Here is a 27,407-nt window from a genome sequence, read left to right as displayed (position 1 = left end):
TAAACATAGCATCAGCAAAGGCAAAAAGTCAGGGGGCAACCATGCCAAGGAGGCATTTCCTTACACAACCCCCCCCCAAACGAAAGAGGATGAGACTAACCTTTCCCAAGAGAGTCTTCATTTTCTAAGTGGAAGAACCTGGAAAGGCCATCTGCATTGGCATGGGCAGTCCCAGGTCTGTGTTCCACTATAAAGTCCATTCCCTGTAGGGAGATGGACCACCTCAACAGTTTAGGATTTTCACCTTTCATTTGCATCAGCCATTTGAGAGGTCTGTGGTCAGTTTGAACTAGGAAGTGAGTCCCAAAGAGGTATGGTCTCAGCTTCTTCAGGGACCAAACCACAGCAAAGGCCTCCCTCTCAATGGCACTCCAACGCTGCTCCCTGGGGAGTAACCTCCTGCTAATGAAAGCAACAGGCTGGTCAAGGCCATCATCATTTGTTTGGGACAAAACTGCCCCTATCCCATGTTCAGAGGCATCAGTCTGCACAATGAACTGCTTAGAATAATCTGGAGCTTTGAGAACTGGTGCTGAGCACATTGCCTGTTTCAGGGTGTCAAAGGCCTGTTGGCATTCCACAGTCAAGTTTACTTTCTTGGGCATTTTCTTGGAGGTGAGTTCAGTGAGGGCTGTCACAATGGATCCATATCCCTTCACAAACCTCCTGTAATACCCAGTCAAGCCAAGGAATGCCCTGACTTGAGTCTGGGTTTTTGGAGCTACCCAGTCCAGAATAGTCTGGATCTTGGGTTGGAGTGGCTGAACTTGGCCTCCACCTACAAGGTGTCCCAAGTAAACCACAGTTCCCTGCCCTATCTGGCATTTGGATGCCTTGATAGAGAGGCCTGCAGATTGCAGAGCCTTCAAAACCTTCCTCAGGTGGACCAGGTGATCCTGCCAGGTGGAGCTAAAGACAGCAATATCATCAAGATAAGCTGTGCTAAAGGACTCCAAGCCAGCAAGGACTTGATTCACCAACCTTTGGAAGGTGGCAGGGGCATTCTTTAAACCAAAGGGCATAACAGTAAACTGATAATGCCCATCAGGTGTGGAGAATGCTGTCTTTTCTTTTGCTCCAGGTGCCATTTTTATTTGCCAGTACCCTGCTGTCAAGTCAAAGGTACTTAAGAATTTGGCAGCACCTAATTTATCAATGAGCTCATCAGCTCTTGGAATTGGATGGGCATCTGTCTTGGTGACAGAATTGAGCCCTCTGTAGTCCACACAAAACCTCATCTCTTTCTTTCCATCTTTGGTGTGAGGTTTGGGGACTAAGACCACTGGGCTAGCCCAGGGGCTGTCAGAGCGCTCAATTACTCCCAATTCCAGCATCTTGTGGACTTCCACCTTGATGCTTTCTTTAACATGGTCAGATTGTCTAAAGATTTTGTTCTTGACAGGCATGCTGTCTCCTGTGTCCACATCATGGGTACACAGGTGTGTCTGACCAGGGGTTAAGGAGAAGAGTTCAGGAAACTGTTGTAGGACTCTCCTACAATCAGCTTGCTGTGGGCCAGAGAGGGTGTCTGAGTAGATCACTCCATCTACTGTACCATCTTTTGGGTCTGATGACAGAAGATCAGGGAGAGGTTCACTCTCTGCCTCCTGATCCTCATCTGTTACCATCAACAGATTGACATCAGCCCTGTCGTGGAAGAGCTTAAGGCGGTTTACATGGATCACCCTCTTGGGGCTCCTGCTTGTGCCCAGGTCCACCAAGTAGGTGACCTGACTCTTCCTCTCTAGTACTGGGTAAGGGCCACTCCATTTGTCCTGGAGTGCCCTGGGAGCCACAGGCTCCAGAACCCAGACTTTCTGCCCTGGTTGGAACTCAACCAGTGCAGCCTTTTGGTCATACCAAAACTTCTGGAGCTGTTGGCTGGCCTCAAGGTTTTTGGTTGCCTTTTCCATGTACTCTGCCATTCTAGAGCGAAGGCCAAGTACATAGTCCACTATGTCTTGTTTTGGTTCATGGAGAGGTCTCTCCCAGCCTTCTTTAACAAGAGCAAGTGGTCCCCTTACAGGATGACCAAACAGAAGTTCAAAGGGTGAGAATCCTACTCCCTTCTGTGGCACCTCTCTGTAAGCGAAAAGCAGACATGGCAAGAGGACATCCCATCTCCTTTTGAGCTTTTCTGGGAGCCCCATGATCATGCCTTTTAATGTCTTGTTGAATCTCTCAACCAAGCCATTAGTTTGTGGATGGTATGGTGTAGTGAATTTATAAGTCACTCCACACTCATTCCAAATGTGCTTTAGGTATGCTGACATGAAGTTGGTACCTCTGTCAGACACCACCTCCTTAGGGAAACCCACTCTGGTAAAGATACCAATGAGGGCCTTGGCTACTGCAGGGGCAGTAGTCGACCTAAGGGGAATAGCTTCAGGATACCTGGTAGCATGATCCACTACTACCAGGATATACATATTTCCTGAGGCTGTGGGAGGTTCTAGTGGACCAACTATGTCCACACCCACTCTTTCAAAGGGAACCCCCACCACTGGAAGTGGAATGAGGGGGGCCTTTGGATGTCCACCTGTCTTACCACTGGCTTGACAGGTGGGGCAGGAGAGGCAAAACTCCTTAACCATGTTGGACATATTGGGCCAGTAGAAGTGGTTGACTAACCTCTCCCACGTCTTGGTTTGTCCCAAATTCCAGCAAGGGGAATGTCATGGGCCAATGTTAGGATGAACTTCCTGAACAGCTGAGGCACTACCACTCTCCTAGTGGCACCAGGTTTGGGGTCTCTGGCCTCAGTGTACAGGAGCCCATCTTCCCAATAGACCCTATGCGTTCCATTTTTCTTGCCTTTGGACTCTTCAGCAGCTTGCTGCCTAAGGCCTTCAAGAGAGGGACAGGTTTCTTGTCCCTTACACAGCTCCTCCCTTGAGGGTCCCCCTGGGCCTAAGAGCTCAACCTGATAAGGTTCAAGGTCCAAAGGCTCAGTTCCCTCAGAGGGCAGAACTTCTTCCTGAGAAGAGAGGTTCCCTTTCTTTTGCTGTGTTGTAGTTGGTTTCCCAACTGACTTTCCTGTTCTCTTGGTAGGCTGGGCCATTCTTCCAGACTCCAGCTCTACTTGTTCACCCTGTGCCTTGCACTGTGCTCTTGTTTTCACACATACCAGTTCAGGGATACCCAGCATTGCTGCATGGGTTTTTAGCTCTACCTCAGCCCATGCTGAGGACTCCAGGTCATTTCCAAGCAGACAGTCCACTGGGATATTTGAGGAGACCACCACCTGTTTCAGGCCATTGACCCCTCCCCATTCTAAAGTAACCATTGCCATGGGATGTACTTTTCTCTGATTGTCAGCGTTGGTGACTGTGTAAGTTTTTCCAGTCAGGTATTGGCCAGGGGAAACCAGTTTCTCTGTCACCATGGTGACACTGGCACCTGTATCCCTCAGGCCCTCTATTCTAGTCCCATTAATTAAGAGTTGCTGTCTGTATTTTTGCATGTTAGGCGGCCAGACAGCTAGTGTGGCTAAATCCACCCCACCCTCAGAAACTAGAGTAGCTTCAGTGTGGACCCTGATTTGCTCTGGGCACACTGTTGATCCCACTTGGAGACTAGCCATACCAGTGTTACCTGGATGGGAGTTTGGAGTGGAACCTTTCTTGGGACAGGCCTTGTCTCCAGTTTGGTGTCCATGCTGTTTACAGCTATGACACCAGGCCTTTTTGGGATCAAAGTTTTTACCCTTGTACCCATTGTTTTGTGAAGAGGCTCTGGGCCCACCCTCCTGTGCAGGTTTTTGGGGGCCTGTAGAAGACTCTTTACTATTTTTAGTTTTGGTTGTCTCATCACTCTTCCCCTGGGGAGTCTTTGTGACCCCTTTCTTTTGGTCACCCCCTGTTGAAGTCTTGGACACCCTTGTCTTGACCCAATGGTCCGCCTTCTTTCCCAATTCTTGGGGAGAAATTGGTCCTAGGTCTACCAGATGCTGATGCAGTTTATCATTGAAACAATTACTCAATAGGTGTTCTTTCACAAATAAATTGTACAGCCCATCATAATTATTTACACCACTGCCTTGAATCCAACCATCTAGTGTTTTCACTGAGTAGTCAACAAAGTCAACCCAGGTCTGGCTCGAGGATTTTTGAGCCCCCCTGAACCTAATCCTGTACTCCTCAGTGGAGAATCCAAAGCCCTCAATCAGGGTACCCTTCATGAGGTCATAAGATTCTGCATCTTTTCCAGAGAGTGTGAGGAGTCTATCCCTACACTTTCCAGTGAACATTTCCCAAAGGAGAGCACCCCAGTGAGATCTGTTCACTTTTCTGGTTACACAAGCCCTCTCAAAAGCTGTGAACCACTTGGTGATGTCATCACCATCTTCAAATTTTGTCACAATCCCTTTGGGGATTTTTAACATGTCAGGAGAATCTCTGACCCTATTTATATTGCTGCCACCATTGATGGGTCCTAGGCCCATCTCTTGTCTTTCCCTTTCTATGGCTAGGAGCTGTCTCTCTAAAGCCAATCTTTTGGCCATCCTGGCTAACAGGAGGTCATCTTCACTGAGAGCATCCTCAGTGATTTCAGAAATGTGGGACCCTCCTGTGAGGGACTCACTATTTCTGACTAACACAGTTGGAGACAGGACTTGAGGGGTCCTGTTCTCCCTATTTAGGACTGGAGGAGGGACATTGGCCTCCAAGTCACTAATTTCTTCCTCTGTGATGTCATCATCAGAGGGGTTGGCTTTTTCAAACTCTGCCAACAGCTCCTGGAGCTGAATTTTGGTAGGTCTGGAGCCAATGGTTATTTTCTTTATATTACAGAGAGACCTTAGCTCCCTCATCTTAAGATGGAGGTAAGGTGTGGTGTCGAGTTCCACCACCTGCATCTCTGTATCAGACATTATTCTGCTAAGAGTTGGAATACTTTTTTAAGAATCTAAAACTGTTTCTAGAATCTAATTCAAACTTTTAACAAACTTTTAAATTCTAAAAAGACAATGCTAAACAGGGACTTAACACACAAGGCCCTAGCAGGACTTTTAAGAATTTAGAAAAATTTCAAATTGCAAAAATGAATTTCTAATGACAATTTTGGAATTTGTCGTGTGATCAGGTATTGGCTGAGTAGTCCAGCAAATGCAAAGTCTTGTACCCCACCGCTGATCCACCAATGTAGGAAGTTGGCTCTGTATGTGCTATTTCAAAGTAAGGAATAGCATGCACAGAGTCCAAGGGTTCCCCTTAGAGGTAAGATAGTGGCAAAAAGAGATAATACTAATGCTCTATTTTGTGGTAGTGTGGTCGAGCAGTAGGCTTATCCAAGGAGTAGTGTTAAGCATTTGTTGTACATACACATAGACAATAAATGAGGTACACACACTCAGAGACAAATCCAGCCAATAGGTTTTTATATAGAAAAATATCTTTTCTTAGTTTATTTTAAGAACCACAGGTTCAAATTCTACATGTAATATCTCATTCGAAAGGTATTGCAGGTGAGTACTTTAGGAACTTCAAATCATCAAAATTGCATGCATACTTTTCAAGTTATTCACAAATAGCTGTTTTAAAAGTGGACACTTAGTGCAATTTTCACAGTTCCTAGGGGAGGTAAGTATTTGTTAGGTTAACCAGGTAAGTAAGACACTTACAGGGCTTAGTTCTTGGTCCAAGGTAGCCCACCGTTGGGGGTTCAGAGCAACCCCAAAGTCACCACACCAGCAGCTCAGGGCCGGTCAGGTGCAGAGTTCAAAGTGGTGCCCAAAACGCATAGGCTAGAATGGAGAGAAGGGGGTGCCCCGGTTCCAGTCTGCCAGCAGGTAAGTACCCGCGTCTTCGGAGGGCAGACCAGGGGGGTTTTGTAGGGCACCGGGGGGGACACCAGTCCACACAGAAATTTCACCCTCAGTGGCACGGGGGCGGCCGGGTGCAGTGTAGAAACAAGCGTCGGGTTCGCAATGTTAGTCTATGAGAGATCTCGGGATCTCTTCAGCGCTGCAGGCAGGCAAGGGGGGGATTCCTCGGGGAAACCTCCACTTGGGCAAGGGAGAGGGACTCCTGGGGGTCACTTCTCCAGTGAAAGTCCGGTCCTTTAGGTCCTGGGGGCTGCGGGTGCAGGATCTCTCCCAGGCGTCGGGACTTTAGGTTCAAAGAGTCGCGGTCAGGGGAAGCCTCGGGATTCCCTCTGCAGGCGGCGCTGTGGGGGCTCAGGGGGGACAGGTTTTGGTACTCACAGTATCAGAGTAGTCCTGGGGTCCCTCCTGAGGTGTTGGATCGCCACCAGCCGAGTCGGGGTCGCCGGGTGCAGTGTTGCAAGTCTCACGCTTCTTGCGGGGAGCTTGCAGGGTTCTTTAAAGTTGCTGGAAACAAAGTTGCAGCTTTTCTTGGAGCAGGTCCGCTGTCCTCGGGAGTTTCTTGTCTTTTCGAAGCAGGGGCAGTCCTCAGAGGATGTCGAGGTCGCTGGTCCCTTTGGAAGGCGTCGCTGGAGCAGGATCTTTGGAAGGCAGGAGACAGGCCGGTGAGTTTCTGGAGCCAAGGCAGTTGTCGTCTTCTGGTCTTCCGCTGCAGGGGTTTTCAGCTGGGCAGTCCTTCTTCTTGTAGTTGCAGGAATCTAATTTTCTAGGATTCAGGGTAGCCCTTAAATACTAAATTTAAGGGCGTGTTTAGGTCTGGGGGGTTAGTAGCCAATGGCTACTAGCCCTGAGGGTGGGTACACCCTCTTTGTGCCCCCTCCCAAGGGGAGGGGGTCACAATCCTAACCCTATTGGGGGAATCCTCCATCTGCAAGATGGAGGATTTCTAAAAGTTAGAGTCACTTCAGCTCAGGACACCTTAGGGGCTGTCCTGACTGGCCAGTGACTCCTCCTTGTTTTTCTCATTATTTTCTCCGGCCTTGCCGCCAAAAGTGGGGCCTGGCCGGAGGGGGCGGGCAACTCCACTAGCTGGAGTGTCCTGCTGGGTTGGCACAAAGGAGGTGAGCCTTTGAGGCTCACCGCCAGGTGTGACAATTCCTGCCTGGGAGAGGTGTTAGCATCTCCACCCAGTGCAGGCTTTGTTACTGGCCTCAGAGTGACAAAGGCACTCTCCCCATGGGGCCAGCAACATGTCTCGGTTTGTGGCAGGCTGCTAAAACTAGTCAGCCTACACAGATAGTCGGTTAAGTTTCAGGGGGCACCTCTAAGGTGCCCTCTGTGGTGTATTTTACAATAAAATGTACACTGGCATCAGTGTGCATTTATTGTGCTGAGAAGTTTGATACCAAACTTCCCAGTTTTCAGTGTAGCCATTATGGTGCTGTGGAGTTCGTGTTTGACAAACTCCCAGACCATATACTCTTATGGCTACCCTGCACTTACAATGTCTAAGGTTTTGTTTAGACACTGTAGGGGTACCATGCTCATGCACTGGTACCCTCACCTATGGTATAGTGCACCCTGCCTTAGGGCTGTAAGGCCTGCTAGAGGGGTGTCTTACCTATACTGCATAGGCAGTGAGAGGCTGGCATGGCACCCTGAGGGGAGTGCCATGTCGACTTACTCGTTTTGTTCTCACTAGCACACACAAGCTGGCAAGCAGTGTGTCTGTGCTGAGTGAGAGGTCTCCAGGGTGGCATAAGACATGCTGCAGCCCTTAGAGACCTTCCTTGGCATCAGGGCCCTTGGTACTAGAAGTACCAGTTACAAGGGACTTATCTGGATGCCAGGGTCTGCCAATTGTGGATACAAAAGTACAGGTTAGGGAAAGAACACTGGTGCTGGGGCCTGGTTAGCAGGCCTCAGCACACTTTCAATTGTAAACATAGCATCAGCAAAGGCAAAAAGTCAGGGGGCAACCATGCCAAGGAGGCATTTCCTTACACTCTGTCTAAACAAAGCACGGAGGGCATTGAAAAGTAAAAGGTATCGATCACTATCAAGGCAAAGATCCTTTCAGAGCTGGCATCAAAGACGCATACCGCACCCGAAAAGCCTTCTAAGTCTTCGGAGCTGAAATTGGTGTGGAAAAAGCATGACCTGCTTTCAGAGGCAAAAACTCCCTCCACACCAACTCTCCATGCCAAGTCAGCCTTGGCATCGAAGACAATTTCGGCAAGCTAGGTCGATCGCCACCTGCAAGTGATCTGAGCGGCCCTGTTAAAATACATTATTGCAGACAACTGTACCGGTTAGCCACCATTTATGGAGGAGTACTGCTTTACAGTCTATGCTAATCATGTCTATCTACAGTCACACATGCTTCGAACTAAATTTTTTACTTACACAGTAAGCATCTGTTTGTGGCATGTAGTGCTGTAGATTCTCACACACCCACCCTTCTCCCTGGACACCTGTTTGTGTTCGTTATTTTTTCATGGGTTGTCCCAAACTTTAAGCATAGACATCTCACTATACTACGCTCTGCATCACATTCCATCCTCACCTACCTTGCCGGGAAACCATCTAACAATGGAGTTGTTGACCATGTGCATTAGAAGCAAGAGGAGAAGTCACTCTACCTTGTGACTCGAAAGACTTTCTTTTAAGAAAAACAACATGCACACACTAAAGCCCAACACTGCATAGCAGGATTATGCTAAGCATGTAAACAGAAGCTTACTGAGTAACATTTTCCTTCTTCACCAGCTGTCACTAGGGAGCTGGAATTGGAGGAGATGCAGTGTTACTGGTTTTGAGTGGAGCATTTGCCTACATCCTTCCACTGTTTCTCTCATTTTGAGGTCTGGTTGACTGAACACTGCAGGGCAGGCAGCCGGAAAAGCTGCACACATTCACCAAGTGCTACTGCCTCTATTGAGAATCGACAAGGAAATCTGTAGTTGGTCAAGCAATTCTGCTGAACCTTTTTCAGCAAGGTGAGCTTCCTTCTCTCTCTCTCCTTCTGCTACTCTGTTTTATTTGTACTGCTTGCTAATTTGATTCAAGCATTTGAATCCATGAGTGATCTTGCGCAGGAAAATAAGTTACTTAACTTATTACTAATTACAGTACCCCAGCTTTGAAATATTTCATACATTCCTCCATCTTTCCTGCTCAATGGCTCAGTAATTACTTGTTCCTGCTCACGTAAGTACATCTCAACTAAGATGGCCTCTAGGGGAGTAGTATTCAGAGAAACTTCAAATCATTGGCTGAAGTTAGGGTGATTTCCTATGAAATGCACTGGCTACTAAACTAACGTTTGACTTGTTTCTATGATTTGTTGCTATATGTCCTATTACATGTAACTGGAGGCTTCCACCTCTGACTGTTAATGGTTGAAGCATGTGAATCATGAAAGATACCAGTGCTGGCAGAACTGCAGTTACAGGTAAGTAACTTATTGCTTATGTGATGGAATCTAAACAAAGTGCTGTGTCCAGTGTGTCTAGTGTGGTGCTTGTTGAGACATACATCTCTCCACATAGTCAAATGTAACTTCATCTTAGAGGTTGAAGCGTGAAAAGGCTGCAGCAAGTGCTGGCAAGGACATCGCATGACAATGAAAGACAAGGAGGCTAGAAATGGAACGAAAAAGGACTAGCCAAACCGAAGAGACTACTCTAAAGAGAGATGCCCGCCTAAGGAAGAGAAGTTACAAGGTCAAGAAGAACCGAAATTGTGAGAAGAGTTTACCAAGCCACAGAAGCAAGTAGAGACTGCTGTCTGCAGAGAGGAGAGAGTGCATAAACTATTGGAAGTTTGCCTTCAAATTGCATGTGTGGAAGTACTTGGGTGCATGGATAAACTGTCTTCATTGGAGCAGTCATGAGTGCTGGAAAGATTAGGAGTGGAAAGAATTAAGAGAGCTTGACCTTCTGAAAAAGTGTGGTGGCGGTGAAGTGCTGAGATGCAGCATGGAGCATTGAAGGATGAGTAAGTGGGTGTGACCTTGGGCTGGGGAGATGAGCGACCTGACGAATAGGCACTTGCAGAGAGGAGTGATAGCTGGAATGGCAAGTGTAATATTTGCTGAGACCTTGGCTTCTTCATGTAGCCGACAGTTTTCAAATCAAGACTTCTCTTCATATCTTTCTTTTTGTACCTATTTTCTACTTCAAACCATCTGATCCCCTCAGCAGCCTGCCCTAGCCAGCACAGTGGTCCATTGGCAGATCCCATCGTCAGTGCTGCCCAGTAGCTTGTAAGTGGTGGAGAGAGGCCTAATACTTGTACACCCCACAATTGGCATACTGGTGCTCCCTTAAAAATCCCTAGTATATTGTACTTTGGTTACTCAAGGCATTAGAGCACCAGGGGTTCCCCATGGGCTGCAGCATGTATTGTGCAGCCCATGGGCATCCATGCAAAATGTGTTTGCAGGCCTGCCATTGCAGCCCACTGAGGGAGGCTACACTGAGGAGGGTCAAGAAACATTTGGGGATCGCCACAGCCCTGTTAGGAACACTTTAGGCAGTGAAAAAGGGGGTCACTCAAGTAGGCCCACTTTTACTCCTCCGGGGCTAGTACAGAGGGTCTCCAGGAGGAGGGATAAGTCCTCCTCATCTGTCAACATCCATGTCTCATCGGTGTCTGATGGGACCCACCACACCAACTCCGGGGAGGATTCTCTAGATAGGGAACTCAGAAAGCTGAGGGTGGAGGAGACTGCAGCGGTTAGCCATAGATAGGGAGGCCCTAGCAGTGGAAAGGTAGAGGCAGGATTTGGGGCTAGCTCCCCATTGTGGCAGCAATAACAACTTCAGGGACATGAATGTCAGGGAGGACTCCTATGACTTTAGGAACCTGAGTAAGATAGTCCCACATTAAAAAGTGAGAGATGACCTTCACAAATTGTTCATTGCCTTAGAAAGGGCCTGTAAAGTACAAAGGGTCCCTCAGAGACAGTGGGCAGCAAACCTGTGGCTCACCTTCTCTGGCAAAGGCAGAGACAAACTACTTCCTGTCAGGGAAGAAGATGCAGATGATTAACAAGCATTTAAGAATGCACTTCGATAGATTTTGGCTAACCACTGAATAGTTTAGAATCAGGTTCTGGGACAGTAAAAAGGAGTCCTCCCACGATTGGATAGATTTTGTGGACTGTTCTGTTACAGCTCTGGAAGGCTGGTTGGATAGAAGCAAAGTGAGTGACTATCAGGGCTTGTGCAATCTGATTTTAAGAGAGCACATTCTTGACCATTGGATTTTGGATCAGCTGCATCAATCAATGCTGGACTCTGATCTGACCTTTCTCCCAGAATTGCGAAAGGAAGGAAAGCAGGTTGGTCCACACCAGGGTGGTAGGAACGCTCACACTGGGGGTGACCACAAGAAGGAAGGATTCAGGTAAGAATCAGGACAAGAGTGGGGAGAAACAAAAAGAAAGAGTCTTCATCAGGCCCACAGAACTCTTCTGGTCTTCCTCTGCCTCCAAAAACGTTGGTGCTATATTTGTAAGCAAAAAGGCCATAGGACAGAAGACAGCACCTGTCCTAAAAAGGGCATCGAGCCTCCTGCCACTGCTACTACCATGTCTGCCCCTAGTGCCCTTAGCAGTAGCAACGGTAATGGTTGCAGTCCAAAAGTGTAGCTAGGCTCGCCTTGGGGGACTGTAGTGCACTATGGGCTAGTCAGGGAGAACACTGAGGCTATGTTGGTCTCTGAGGGTGGTGTTGACCTTGCCACCCTAGCCGCTTGTCCCCTTAATATGGGTAAGTACAGACTGGATCCCTTAAATAATGGTGTTGAGGTTGAGACCTCAAGGATACCTGTGCCAGGGTCACCATGGTGACTGAAAAACTGGTATCACCTGAACAGCACATACGTGGTCACTCATACTTAAGTGACTGATACTCAAAAGAACACTCAGCCCCACCCCATGGCAGTTGTTGACTTTAGCTGTGGAGGGGTGGGGGGGGGGGGGGCGCAGAGTCTTCTTACTGGCCCTAAGAAAGTTGTAGTGTCCTCTGATCTACCTGTGGAATGTCTGCTAGGTAATAACTTGGAGACCTCAGCCTGGGTTGAAGTGGAGTTGGAGTCCAGTGCAGCAATGCTTGGCATTCCTGGACATGTTTTTGCCCTGACCAGAACACAGGCCAAAATGCAAAAGGAACAGGGAGCCCTGGAGCATGGAACAATAGCCCAGGAGGCAGGGTAAAAAATGACCCCTGCTCAAACTTCCAGTGAGGATTTTACTCCTGAGGGAGAGTTATCTACTCCTTGGGTGAAACCTACACCAGAGGACCTTTAAGCTAACACAGCTGAGCTCTTAGGTGCAGGAGGGCCACCGGGGAGGAACTCAGTATGGAACAGCAATCTTGTCCCACACTGAAATGTTTTAAGGCAGCAAGCTCAAGCACAGGAATCAGGGGATGTCAGTGGTACCCATAGGGTCTACTGGGCCAACAGCCTCCTTTATTCAGAGGCAGGGGACCCAAAACCTGGTGCCACCAGGAGATTTGTCATTCTTCTGACATTTAGGGAGTTCCTGGTAATTTTGGCCCATGACATTTCCCTTGCAGGCGACTTGGGACACAGCAAGACTTAGGACAGGCTTGTCCCTCACGATCAGTGGCCCCACATGTCTGAAGATACCAAGGAGTGTTGTCGCTCCTGTGTGACCTGTTAAGCCAGTGGCAGGACAGGTGGCACTCCAAAGTCCTCCTTAATTCCCCTACCAGTGGTTGGGGTACCATTTAAGAGGGTTGGGATAGATATTGTTGCCCCCTCCCCCCCCCCCCCCGGACCCTCCAATAGCCCCTGGAAACAGATTCATACTGGTGGTGATGGACCTTGCCACCAGTTATCCAGGGGCCATTCCTCTTAGGACCACTACAGCGCCTGCAGTGACCAAGGCCCTCCTTGGAATCTTCTCCAGGGTGGCTTTCCCTAAAGAGGTGGTATCAGACAGAGGTGCTAACTTCATGTCTGCATACCTTAAAGCCATGTGGAAGGAGTGTGGTGTCACACATTCACCACCCTGTATCATCCACAAACAAATGGGTTAGTTGAAAGATTGATCAAAACCCTATAGGGCATGATAATGGGACTCTCAAAAAAACTCAGGAGGAGATGGGATGTCTTATTACGTTACCTCCTCTTTACCTACAGGGAAGGTCCTCAAAAGGAAGTGGGCTACAGCCCCTTTGAACTTTTGTGTAGGCACATTGTTAGGTCTTCTTGTGAAAAAAGGCTAGGAGCACACTCTCAAGCCTCCAGAGCAGGACATTGTGTATTATGTACTGGGCCTAAGATCCAGAATGGCTGAATACAAGAGGGCATCCAAAATCTTCAGGCCAGCCAAGAACTGCAGAAACCGTGGCATGACTAGAAGGCTATGCTGACTGTTTATCAGCGAGGACAGAAGGTGTGGGTCCAGGAACCTGTAGCTCCCAGGGCACTCCAAGACAGGTGGAGTGGCCCACCCACTATTGTAGAGGGAGAAGGTGATGTCACCTACCTGGTTGACCTCGCCACTCCCAGAAGCCTTGACAGGGTGCTTTATGTGAATCACCTAAAACAATATTATGATAGGGCTGGCATGACTTTGCTCATGGCAACTTATGCAGGTCAGGAAGAAGAGGGTGACCCTCTCCCTGACCTCTTCTCTCACAATACTGTAAAACATTCTGTACAAAAAGAAAAGCAGACCTCAATATCAAGGCATCAAAGTGGTTTACCTGGGCCACCTGGTAGTTGGAGGCCAGATTCAGCCACTACAGGGCAAAATCCAGAGAATCCATGATTTGACTGTCCCTACAACTCTCACCCAAATCAGAGCTTTCCTGTGCATAACAGAGTACTTCAGGGGTTCATTAAGAAGTAGGCTCCATTGTAGCCCTTTTAAATGACCTCTCATCCAAAAGGATGCCCAAGAAAGTGTTATGGACAGCTAGCTGTCAACAACCTTTTGATGATTTCAAACATGCCATGTGCTCTGCCCCCATACTGAGAAGCTCTGATTACTCCAAGCAATTTAATGTACAAATAGATGCTTCTCCGGTAGGAATCGTGGCAGTACTCTCTCAACTGAATGATGAGAGCCAGGACCAACCTGTAGCTTTCATAAGCAGAATTTGATCCCCAAGGAGAAGCGTTGGTCGAAGGGAGGCCTTTGGTGTGGTCGGGGCCTTGAAGAAGCTAAGGGCATACTTATGTGGCACTCATTTCCTTGTTCAGACAGACCACAAGCCCCTCTTATGGCTTAAGCAAATGAAATGTGAAAATGCCAAATTGTTGAGCTGGTCCATATCCCCTGCAGGGAATGGACTGTACAAAGGAATATAGACCTGGGAGTAACCTTTTCAATGCAGATGGAATCTCCAGATATTTTCACTTAGGCAATGAAGTTTCAACTGGCAAGGTTAGTGTTGTTGTCCTTTGTTTGGGGGATGGGATAGGAATGTTCCCTCTTTTTGGAATGGTTACCCCCACCTTTTGCCTACTATCAGTTTTCACTGGGATCTTGCTAACCTGGGATCCTGCTAACCAGGACCCCAGTGATTGTGCTCTCTCCCTCTACATTTGGTTGTCTAGGACTTCTACACCCCACAATAGGCATACTGGTGCCCCCTTATAAGTCCCTAGTATTTGGTACTTAGGTACCCCAAGCATTGGGGTACCAGAAATTCCCCATGGACTGCAGCTTGTATTGTGCCACCCATGGGAGCCCATGCAGAATGTGTCTATAGGCCTGCAAATGCGCCTGCGTGAAAAGGTGCATGCACCCTTACACCACAAGTCATTGCACCAGGTCACTAAGTTACCCATATGGTAAGCCCTCCAAGCCCAGAGGGCAGGGTGTAGGTCCCGGTTTCTGAGGGCACCCCTGCATGAGCAGAGGTGCCCCTGCAAACTCCAGTTCCATTGCACTGGACTTCGTAAGTGCAGGAAAGCCATCTTACTCGTCTGACCTCCTGGTCAGTGTCTGTTGCCCTTCTCTGTGCAGCTTCACCTGCTGCTGCCTCTGCCTCAAGCGAACTGAGAGCCTGCCTGACTCAGTTCGAAGCCCACCTACACCTGCAGGCTCCTGTCTACCCTGCATCCCTGGTGGCCTAGAGGCCATCTGCATGTAAGTATCTTCTGTCTCTCTTTGCTCCTTCTTTTACTTCTGCTTTACTTCTGTTTTTTTACTTCTGTGTATTTTTGTTGCCTTTTTATTCTCTTTCCTTCTTGTCTGTTACTCTCTCCCTTCACTCTCCCAGTGTTTTCCCTGCGCTGCTGCTGCCCCGCCCATCTCCCTCCCTGCGAAGAGCATTTTCCGCCCTCTCGCCTGCCAGCTGACTGTACTCCCTGCTTCCATCCTCTTCTTAATAGCAGCCGCTGTGCGGCAGTGGCGCTTGTATGCCAAAGGCAAGCCCGTCTGCACCTGGACCTCACCCAGCTCCATAGACCCTGTTCCTTGCTCCATCTGCTGGTTCAATTTCAGCACACTATGCACCCTCAACCCAGGGAGATCTTCAGTCTGCCACCTAGCCGACCAGAGGAACACTCATGGAGCACCGCATGCTCCCGCACCCTCCAAGGACCCCCACACAATCCCGCACCAAGCACAAACGACCACCTCAAGTGCATACTCAACACATGCACCCTCATCAAGCATGCAGTAGAAGTCTGGGTCCTCCTCAGCTCGACTGCCATGGAGGTCACTTTCTTCACAGAGACGTTTATCACCCCCACCTCGGCCCCGGACATTGCCACGACCATCCGGTACAACTACAAAATCATCCACAAGGACAGAGCCAGCTGGCCTGGAGGAGGCACTGCCATAGTCTACAAGAACACCCTCTGCCTGACAACCACCAAAGCGTCAGTCTCAGCCAACCCATGAACACCTACACTTCTAGATTCAAACTAACCCAACTCCTCCCTCCATGGCACACTCCTCTACAGGCCGCCCGGACCCCGACCTTAATTTTGCAAACTCATTAACCCGCCCCACCCCCCCCCAAGTGCTCACTTCCACCGCCTATGCTGACCACCAACCTCTTGAACAACATTGCAACACTCCGCCTCAAACAACATCAATGTCCCCACTCACAGAGCTGGATAAATCCTCAACCCTGTCTCCTCAGCAGGGAACATCATCACCATCTCTCAAACCTCTGAACTCCACTGGATCCACAACAAATGCATCCATTTTACCTTGACAAAGAAAACTGCTTGCCACTGTGCCCCCGCACACCTGGCAGACTTTGGGCAAATTTACGGAAGAACAATTCACCAGTGCTCTCAGCCACTCTCCCCCACCAGACTCAGCAGCTGCTAACGAAGCCGCACGCAATCTACAACGCTGGCTGTCGGAATGTGCTGACAGCTTAGTCCCCGTCAGAAAACCATCTGGAAACCAAAATGGCAAAAGAGTCCAAACATTTGCGCAGACAACTGAAATGGAGGAACAGCAAATCATCCAAAGACCTCAGTCACCATGCACCACAAGAACATTAGTGCCGCCGAAAAACCGGCCATGCAAGAACGCCTCCGCACCAGCGCTCACAACAGCAAAGAGTTCTTTGCTATCATCTAAGAATTCACGAACCCTGAGACTGAGACCTCCTCCACCCCTCTCTCCCAAGACCTCTGCGACGACCTCTTCACCTTCTTCCACTGAGAAATCCAGGACATTTACGAAATGTTCAAGAATCAGAACCCTCCCCCACTGCTCACAAATGCCACCATGGACCCAACACCACACCAGATCCTGAACTCCTGGACCACATCACTAAAGAGGACACCCAAAGACTCATAAGCTCCATCCACTCGGTAGCACCCTCGAGCCGCGCCCTCATCAAATCTTCAACCTGCCCAGCGCTACCATAGCACCGGAGTTCTGCCGAACTATCAACCGATCCTTCAAGACCACCACCTTTCCATCAGATTGGAAACACGCCGAGATCAACCTGCAACTCAAGAAACCCGTGCCAACCCAAGGAAGCTAAAGAACTACAGACCCATCTCTCTGCTCCCTTTCCCAGCCAAAGTAACGGAAAAGGCCGACAACCAGCAAGTCACTGTATGCCTTGATACACACCAAATACTGGACCATTTCCAATCCAGATTCAGGAGCAACCACAGCACCGAAACAGTACTGCTAGCTGCCACCGCCGACATATGCGCCATTCTAGACCACAGAGGCACAGCTGCGCTCATCCTCCTTGACCTCTCTGTTGCATTCGACACATTTCCCACCCCACACTCTGCGTCAGACTCCATGACGCCAGCATCCAAGATAAAGCACTGGAATGGATCAGGTCCTTCCTCACCGGAAGAGCACAGAGTGTCAGACTTTGGCCGTTCACATCAGGACCCAAAGATACATGCTGCTGAGCACCCCAAGGATCATCGCTCAACTGGATGCTTATCCACATCTACATGGCCCCGCTAGCCAAGGTCACCGAAGAACACGGACTAAACATCGCCACCTGTGTCGATGATACCCAACTGATCCTCCCCTGTCTGACAACCCTGTGAGGTTTCCACAATGGGATGAGAACAGTTGCTGCCTGGATGGAAGCCTGCTGCCTCAAACTCATCAACAACAAGATGGAGATCCTTGTAATCGGCTTCATCCATTCTGCCTGAAAAGACTCCTGGTGGCCCACTGCACTGGGAAACGCCTGCACCCCCATTGACTACGCACACAATCTAGGCATCGTCCTGGACTCCTCTCTATCCATGACCCGCCAGGTCAGCGCTGTCTCCTCGTCATGGTTACACACCCTCCGAAACCTTTGAAAGATCTTCAAGTGGATCCCCTCCAACAAAAGGAAGATAGTTGCCCACACACTTGTCACTGGCAGACTGGACTACGGCAACACACTCTATGCCGGCATCACCAAGAATCTGCGATCAAGTCTACAGAGAGTCCAGAATGCAGCAGCCAGACTCATTCTGGACATCCTCCAACACAGCCACCTCAGAGACATACACTGGCTCCCAGTCAACAAGCGCATCACATACAAACTCCTGATCCCACACCTACAAGGCACTACACAACATAGGACCGGCTTACCTTAAACACTGCGTCACTTTCTACGTATCCAACAGACAACTCCGTTTGTCCCCACTCGCAGCAGTTCCCAAGAACCGGAAAAGCACTGCAGGAGAAAGATCCTTCTCCTACCTCACAGTCCGGACATGGAACACACTAACTCTCAAACTCAGACAGACCGCATCACTCAAGCAGTTCAGGAAGGACCTCAAGACCTGGCTCTTGGATAGAGCAGCATGCATAGAAACAGTGCCTTGAGACCTTATGGGTGATTAGCAGAGTTTTTTAAATGATTGATTGATTACTGGAAACAGGTTACTACCTATGTCTAGCTACATAATGGTAACTCCAAACCCTGGGCATGGTATCAAACATGTCAGAATCATACCACAATACTGTTAGCGGTATTGGTTGTATGATTCCATGCACTCTGGGGGCTCCTTAGAGGACCCCCAGTATTGCTCCTACCAGTTTTCTGAGGTTTTCCAGACAGCCCGTGCTGCTGCCACTCCTCACACAGATTTCTGCCCTCCTGCTGCTTGACCAGCTCATGCAGGGGAAGGCAAAACAAAGGATTTCCTGTGGAAGAGGAAGGTAACATCCTCTTCCTTGGAAATACATGTTAAAAGGCTTGGAAGGGGTAGCCTCCCCAAGCCATCGGTTTGCTTTGAAGGGCACATTTGGTGCCCTCCTTGAATAAACTGGTTTGTACCAGCCCACATACCACTGGTCCATTCTCTGGCGCGAAACTGGACAAAGACAGGGGAGTGACCACTCCCCTGTCAATCACCAACCCAGGGGTGGTTTCCAGAGCTCCTCCAGGTGGCTACTTGATTCTGTGATCTTGAAACCAAGATGTGCTGAGGCCCCTGGGAGCATATGAGTGGCCAGGTCAGGTAGATGACGTCACAGCCCCCTCTCAATAGGTGGTCACCTTGCTAGGTGACCGAACCCCCTTTTAGGGCTATTTAGGGACTCCCTTGCGGGTGGGTCTTCAGATTCGACGTGCAAGACTCCACTAGGACTCCTCTGCATCGTTTACTTCGACTTCTGGCCACTGGAAACGCAACTGAACTCTTCAGGAACGGACAAAGCTGCAACTCCGGCGATGACTTTGCTTTGCAACACTGTTTCTCTGGCTCCTTCCATCAACTGCAACATTTCCCCAGCTGTGCATCCTCTGGGGTCGACGAGACTTCAGCTTGCACCAAGAAGCAAGAAGGCATCTCCCTTGGAGTGAAGGAGTCACTCCCTTGCATCTGCAGGCACCTACAGCAACGACGTCCGGCTGCGTGGATCTGCTCTTTTGGATCTGCAAGGATCCTGCATCACAGGTGGTGATCTGGAGTGGTCCCCTTGGTCCTCTATACCAGCTGTCCAACTTGGGAGATGGTAAACCCTTACCTCTCCTTGGAGGACAGTACCCATGTGCACCACGACTTTTGCAGCTACCCAGGCTTGTTTGCTCCTGCTCCAAGGGAACTTCTGGCTCAGAGTAGCCCCTAGCACTTCTTCCTGCCAAGCGCAGTCTTCTCTCTGCTGTTCCAGCGACGTGGGACTCATCTTCAGGTGTGCTGACTGGGCCTAACTGTGACTTAATGTGCCTGCTGACAGTGGGTTGCCTGTGGGGGCTGCAACAGCTTCTGTTAGCACTTGCGAATGCTGAGGGTCCTCTTCAGGGTTGCAACTCTTCTTTTGCTCCTCTTGCATTCGCTAAGGCTTATTGGTTGCTTTCCTGCCCCACTGACCATCTGCGACCCGATAACCAACGTGGGACACCATCTGCCACTCTCCAAGGACTCCTCTTCAGCTACTGGGCTACGTAGCTGGTCTCCTACCGCCATTGACCTAGGTGGGTAGTAGCACCTGCCCCCACTGGACACTCCATTGTGGACTGGACTCTGTCCCCTTCTTTTGCAGGTCCTTTTTTACCGGAATCCACCTTTGGTTTCTTTTTGCCTGGTCCTGTACAGTCCTTTTTCTAAGTCCTCTTGTTAGTCCTTGGGAAAACCAGGTACTTACCTGTACTCTCCTAGTCTCTGTGGGGTCACTCAGGTACTCACTTCTTGGGGTTCTTAGTTCTTCCAGCTCCCCTCTAACAACTCCACATCCTTGGGTGGGGGACTGTATCTCACATTCCACTTTCTTAGTATATGGTTTGATCCTACCCTAGGGCCCTTGCTATTTTTTTTTTTTTACTTAGTATTGCCAATGATTGTTGTTTCTATGCTGTTTCTGATTGCTATTCTGTATATAATTAGTGTGAACTTACCTCCAGCGGGGGGGGGGGTTGGAACATCCTATAAGTAATCTTATGTTGAGTTACTATAATAAAGTACCTTTATTTTTGTAACACTGTGTTGTTCTTTCATGTGTGATAAGTTGCTGCATGACTGTAGTGGTATTGCATAAGCTTAGATAAGTCTTGGCTGCTCATCCACAGCTACCTCTAGAGAGCCCTGGCTTCTTAGACACTGCCTACACTTCACTAATAGGGGATACCTGGTATAAGGTGACAACACCTTAGGTGTCCACCAGGCTAGCTTCCTCCTACAGTTGCTACCCATTCACTTGTTGGAGATGAAGATGAAGGACCTTTTGGTGAAGCACACACAGTCCTGCAGAGCTTCTTGTGAAATACCAGGAGGAAGATGATGATGATGATGAGGAGGACGAACAGGGTTACCAACCATACTATGATCCCCTTAGGTGCCAATATGAATACAATGAATATCACCTGCATCCTCAGCCTAGCCCAGGATAACAGCTGCCTCGAATACTGCAGCACCTTCAAGAGAGGACCTCTCATCTTCAGAAAATGAGGGAGAAAGGTGAGATCCCTGATCCTCAAAATCCACAGGATGAATGGGACAATTACCTTGTCCCTATCCCATCTTCTCCACCTCCTTATCCTTCAGACTCTTCCCTCAGAGGACATGGGGGTGCTTTCAAAATCCGATGGACCTAGCTGAATTCCATTTCCATCTTCCAACCTCTGTAAAGCAGTCCAACTGCTTTGTTCATGATTTTAAAGAGTAAGCCAGAAAGTCTGTGAGAGCAGTCCTGGTCATAGAATATATCTGGGATGAAGGAATGAAGATCATGAAGAATATGGCTACCTCGCCTGGATAAAAAAATACAAAGCCTCCGATGATTTGCCTGCTTGTCTCACCGGTCATCCCAAGCCTGACTAAGTCATCTCACAAGCAGCACAAGTGGGTTCAAAAAATCCTTCTGCTCCCATCTCCATGCCACCAGACAAAGCAGGCAGACAGTTGGACAACATAGGGAAGAGATTCTCGCTTATGTCTGCCATCACTGTGCAAGCAGCCAACTCATTAGCCATGCTGGGGGGTTATGACCACCAGAGGAGGAGATCAACAATCTCAGCATTATCAACCTCAGTCTCTGTATAGTCCCTCCTAACATCAAGCCTCTCCCCAGCAGCCTACAGCAGTTTTCATCAAGCAGGGCACGCGCCGGAAACTACAACCCCCCCACCCCCAGGGCCGCGATACACCCTGCAAACATTGATTTGGACAAGGTACAGTCCACAGCCGCTCCTTCCATCCACATGGGTGCAAATATCTCCAACTGTCATTCCAAGTGGAAGGAGATAACATTGAACAGATGGGTTTTGGACTCTGTAAATTACAGACATACTCTGGAGTGAGTTTAGAAACCACCAAACAGTCCTCTGAAAGGAGCGCACCCACCTCGACTCCAGTCACTGAAGAAATCAGGCCTGGCCATGGGTGCGATAGAAAAGTTTCCTTCTCATCAAAGAGGCATGGGATTCTACTCACGTTTTTGTTCCTTGTAAGTAAGACAGGCGATTGGAGACCCATCCTAGACCTCAAAAAATGAAACAAATTTCTGCACAAACAATCTTTCCATATGATTACTGTATTCAACATCCTCCATCTGTTAAACAGTGGTGATTACCTGATTTACAAAGTGTTCTCATATAGCCCAAGTATCTCGGTTTCACTGTAGCCAGTAGCTGATACCCACTACCAATTCAAGGTCATTACATTTGGCCTCAAGTCTGCTCCTCGACTCTTCACAAAATGCTTCACCCCGGTTGCAGCCACGCTTTGCAAGCAAGGCCATGAGCTATTCCCCTCTTGGATCTACTTAGACGACTGGCTGCTGAAAGCCTCAACACCACACGTTTCCAAAGCTACCAAAGCCTGTCACTCACTGTTTCTCAGGCTAGGTCTCACTCTAAACTATTCAAAAACCTCCACCATTCCAATTCTAGCTTTAATGTATTCGGATGCCAACCTCGATACAATCAGAAACTAGGCATATCTCTCATAAGACAGGCAACAAAGATTGTCAAACCTGGCTTTACACATCTCCAAAAGAAGGTCAGGTTCAGTACGACTGTTCAAGTCGCTCCTGGACATGATCTCTTCCGCAATAAGCCTGATCCCACTGGCACGATCAAAAATGAGGCCATTGCAGAAGGAACTCCAGATACAATGCATTCAATCACAGGGCTCCTTCGAAGATGTGATCACCATTACCCCAAGGATGAAAGAGACACTAGCATGGTTGTCTCACATGAATCATCTCTCTCAAGGCCTCACATTCCTGACTTCGGTACCAGACTTCGTCATCGCAACCAATGCCTCCTTGGAGGGCAAGAGCAACCATTTACAAGACCTTCAAATACAGAGAAAGTGGTCCACACTTCACAAATCAGTACACATTATTCACCTGGAACTAAAAGTGATATTTCTCACTCTGCAAGCCTTTCTACCACGAATAGCAGGAGCCTCTGTGCTGCTTCGTACAGGCAACACACCCAGCATGTATTACATCAACAAGCAAGGGGGAACCAGGTCTCTATCGCTCTCTCAAGAGGCTAAAGAGCTTTGTAACGGGCTCACAGTCCACAAGATATCTCTGAAAGCCGAATCAACAAACAAGATGTATAGGTTAAAATGGAAAATATTCTGATTGTGGTTCAGCAATCAAACCAGCATCCCTTAGAAGTGGCACCAGAGCAGATTTTACAGTACCTACTTTCACTAGCCAGATCAGGTTTGGTACACATGTCTGTCAAAGTTCTCCTAGCTGCAATTTCAAGATACAGATGTTCTACTCATGCTCTTTCCTTATATTCACCCAGGATAGTCAATTTATGAAGGAATTGTTAAGGGTTTTCCCTCCAGTACAGGCTCCTTCCCCAGAACTGGATCTCAACATGGTTCTCTCGCAGCTCATGAAGCCTCCATTAGATCCCATTCACAAGGCTGATCTGAAATTCCTTACATGGAAGATCGCTCTTTTGTTGGCCCTCACATCTCTTAGAAGGGCTAGTTAGATCTAAGCATTTACAATTCAGGAACCATTCTTGCTTTTCACTGATGATTATGTACTTCTCAGAACAATCCCAAGGTATATAGCCAAAGTGCCATTGCAATTTCACCTCAATGAACCTATCATGCTTCACACTTTTTTCCCTAATATGGGAATCTCCAGCTGAAAGGTCTCTTCATGCCTTGGATATTAAGTGCTGTCTTAAATTTCATCTTCATTGTGCCAAGCAATTTCGAAAATCTGATCAGCTGTTTGTCTCCTCCGGCCTCTCTCAGAAAGGTATCGCTGTCACTAAAGCTACTGTTACACAATGGATCTCTCCAATTATACTGTTCTGCTATACCAAAGCTGGCAAACCACTCTCAACAAAACCAAAGGCACACTCTACAAGTGCAATGGATACATCAACTTCTCTGTTTGCTGGCGCTTTATTAGAGTATATATGTTGTGCTCTGGCATGGAAGAATATCCACAAGTTCATGCAGGACTGTTACCTGGAATCTGCACAGAAAAGCGATGCAGCCATAGGACATGCAGTTTTACGTCATCTATTCCAATAAGGTGAGCTTCTTTATATAGAGGTGTTTTACCCATACTAATTTCAAATATTTTCAGTCAACTGTGCATTACTGTTTAACTGTTAACGTTTATTTTAAGGTTTACATGTGAATGATTATAATTTCTAATGTAAATAATTTTATATATATATATATATATATATATATATATATATATATATATATATATATATATATATATAATATTACAATTGCCCACCATCCTCTAAGGGTACTTTAGTTACCTACAGTGCTGCTTACTATTCTGATTCAAGCATGTGAATCTATGAAAGAACCAATACTGGATAAGAAAATGAGTTACTTACCTGTAACTGCAGTTATACAGTATTGTTATCTTTCATAGATTCACATGCAACCCATATTCCTCCCCTGAGAGGCTCCTGTTAAACTAGATAGGTTATTCCCAGTTGTGCTTGAAAACCTGAGGGAATCAGCCTCCGTGTTTCTAGAGGGTACTAGCACCTGATTAGTCGTAGTTCAAGTTTGGTCCTTTTTAAAAAAAAAAAAAAAAAAGAACATAGGCTATTGAACTAACGGCTTAGTGCCATTATAGCCTACAATAGTTTTACATACTGCTTTACTGTGGTAACATGAGACTCCCAGTACGACCACGGGGAATGATTCAGGCAGGTGAATGTATGAAAGACACCAATACTGGATTACTGCAGTTACAGATGAGAATCTAGTTTCCTTTACCACTAGTTTTGTACATTTGTAGGTAATAGCCCATATTTCCTATTTTTGTGGTTACTCCTGGCCTGCAGTTTGTGGAGAAAAATGTGTGAAATCTGTGAGTGAACTTATGTAGACGTAAGGTGCTTTGAAGCAAGGCAAGGTCTGAATTTAACAAGGGGTCATTTGAGTAGAATGGCCAAGGTTTTTTCCAAACAAATCACTGACCTCACAACAGTAGTGAATGTGGGGACCGAAGAAATTGGCAACAAGGTTTACAGCAGTATCTTTTTGCTTTGAAGAGTGATATCTAAAATGCATTAAACGTAATATAACATTACATTGCCAGACTCTTTTGCTCACAAAAGTATCTAGCATTTGTTGTCCTAAAACCAGTTCTTGACTGTGGTATGGCTGTGCTGCATATGTGGCCTCATTTTGATAATGCTGGCATATGTCATGGTGGGATGGGCACAAGGAAGGGCAGGCATTAGGCTACAGTGCATTACTTATATGATCTCCTCATTTATAGAAAATAAATGATCCCTTGTCTCCGCTCCTCTAGGTGCAGGAAGGGATGAAAGCTTCCCCTTCCTCATTTCTCTCCCATCAGAGCTGTAATGCAAATCGCTAGCAGCGGCCAGAAAGAGACAAACAGACCTCTTGTGCGAGAAGCCCAGCTAATAGCTCTATTTATTTCTTTTTTTCACAAAGAGTGACTTTTGCTGTCCAGGGGGCCTCTAAACTCCCCTTGGCTGGGGGAGGGGGAATTGGTGGTTCAGCCTCCCATCTGTTCTCCTAGTGTAAATGAAATGCAGATCATAGGTAGAGGCCAGAACAAGGTAGCCCCACTATGCTTTTTCATACAAAATTGGTTTCTGTTGTCCAGACAGCATTGTGGGTCCTATAATGGGGGCTGATTGGTTGAGAGAGAACTCCTCTATACCCCCAGTATTCTCACAGTGCAGGTGGTGCATATGGTTCAGAGAGACCCACTTTGTGCCAGGAGGCTTGGCTCTCCACTCCCTTTCTGTTTTTTCATGTCACAAACATCATCCATGTTTTCAGGTCTGAAGAAGGCGCACATTGGTGGTTAACATCCCTGATGTCTCTCCCCCCCACCCACCCCCCCAATTCCCCCTCCCCTGAGTCCTACAGTGCCTCTCCCAAAAGAAAGACTTCTATGGGATTGCAGATGAATGTTTCAGAAAGGTGATGATGTTCTTAGTGAAAAGATAACTGTTCGGGGATTGCAATCCTCTCTAAGTGCCCATGTTTGAATGCTTTCAACTGCGATACTTGTGGGGAAATGGGAGACCCTCTTCTTACTAGCAGTGCCTCTGACCAGGATGCTGTGATTTCAGCATCTTTCTTTGAAGTAGATGGGTGGCAAAAAATAATCCATGGTTAGTGGGTTTTATACTCAATTGAAGGCGACTGGAGGGAAGGCAGAAGCAGTTGGCTGGTAAATCCTGATTTGTCACCCAGAGGATAGGAAACCCTGTTTTTTGCTGTGTTTAGTCTGGCCCTTCACCAGGAGGGTGGGTCCATTCAGTTGTATTTGATTCAAGTGGTAACTCTTAATCCTGGGTGGATGCTAAAAGGCATAACTCTAGTAGACTCTTTCCCTGTAGATACCATGGACTTAAAAAGTGCTCAACCCTGGGATTGAGCCCAACTCCACACCAGTGGAACAGGTTCAAACTGCCTTTCCACTACTCTTAAAAGCCATATAGAGGTATTGTTCTGCTTTGCTTCAGACAGAGGGAATTAAGCTATAGAATGCGAAGAATGCAGCACTCTTAGTCTGAGTAATGAATTTATTAAGGCACTTCCCAGGTTTCAAACACAGATATAAGAAAAGAATAACATTAGCATATGATGTGAATGCAGCAACACACATGCAAACTATTAAAATAATCACAGCAGTGGGATAATAATTGGAGAAAATGCAATACATCAACAATTAATATATATGCAGTGACTACGTATATTTGTGCGTGCCCACAGTAAAGCTAGATATTAACAATTAAAAATGCATCACCGTGGGGATCGAATCCAACATCATCCTTGTCTGTCAACGTCAAGCTGTGGAACCCGTGACAGCTGAGACGTGAGAAACTTCCCCCAACTGGATTATTCTGAGCAATACGTTGATTCTCAGAAATGAGTTCCTTCTACCTCACTGTCCCCACCTAATATATACCTTAAACAAACTTAAGAGGAAGGTTCTAGAACCCCCCTCTCCCATTGAGTAAGTTGTGAAATTCAAGCGCTGGCCGTATTGTGCCAGTGTTGAAAAAACATGGAAGAGAGTGGCCAGATCCCAAGGAGTATTTCCAAGACCGAGCCGTACCCTTCTCTGCCTTAAACATTTTCATCCTTGTACATTCTTATCAATGTTGCATCTCCCATGTTGTGTTCCCTTCCCTGGTGAGAAAAGCGGAAGCACGTTACCAAGCTGTGCATTGAAAAATACCTGTGCCACCAATATGACAGCATTTGAAGCTAAGCACAAAATGGAGTCAGTGGTCAATATGGAGTTGGTGGTTAAATACAGATAGCATTACACTCCACATTTAGACCAGTGACTTCCATAACATACTGGTTTAAAAGTAACCCTTTTTGGTTTAAACTTTGTAAATAGATTAGGTATGCATTGTACACAGCAACATAGCATGATTGTAATACAAATCACTACGAGTATCCCGTCTACAATATTGTGTAATTGCCCAAAACCAGGTAACCATTTAAATAACCAGTCCCACCTCCCTATGCCCACATATTGTTTTACTCCTTTCACCAATTCATGTAAAGTATTAATATGAGACTGGATGGATTTAGAGAATTCTGAGCAACCATGATCGTGCTTTAACAGTAAATAGTCAATGGTGGCCCTGTTTTGCAATGCAGCTTTTCTAGTACCTCGTGTATCTATCAATAACTC

At 47.5% G+C, this 27,407-nt stretch overlaps 1 protein-coding gene across 3 annotated transcripts in view; it reads left to right on the top strand.

Annotated features, from left to right (window-relative positions):
* The window catches only part of IDE (insulin degrading enzyme), a 754,741-nt gene that overhangs the window by 331,316 nt on the left and 396,018 nt on the right, over window positions 1-27,407 (top strand). The window lies entirely within an intron of this gene.

The sequence above is a fragment of the Pleurodeles waltl genome, chromosome 6, assembly GCF_031143425.1.
Source record: "Pleurodeles waltl isolate 20211129_DDA chromosome 6, aPleWal1.hap1.20221129, whole genome shotgun sequence".
Lineage (NCBI taxonomy): Eukaryota > Metazoa > Chordata > Amphibia > Caudata > Salamandridae > Pleurodeles > Pleurodeles waltl.
The sequence above is the reverse complement of the archived record's forward strand: the minus strand, read 5'-3'. Positions and strand labels throughout refer to the sequence as shown.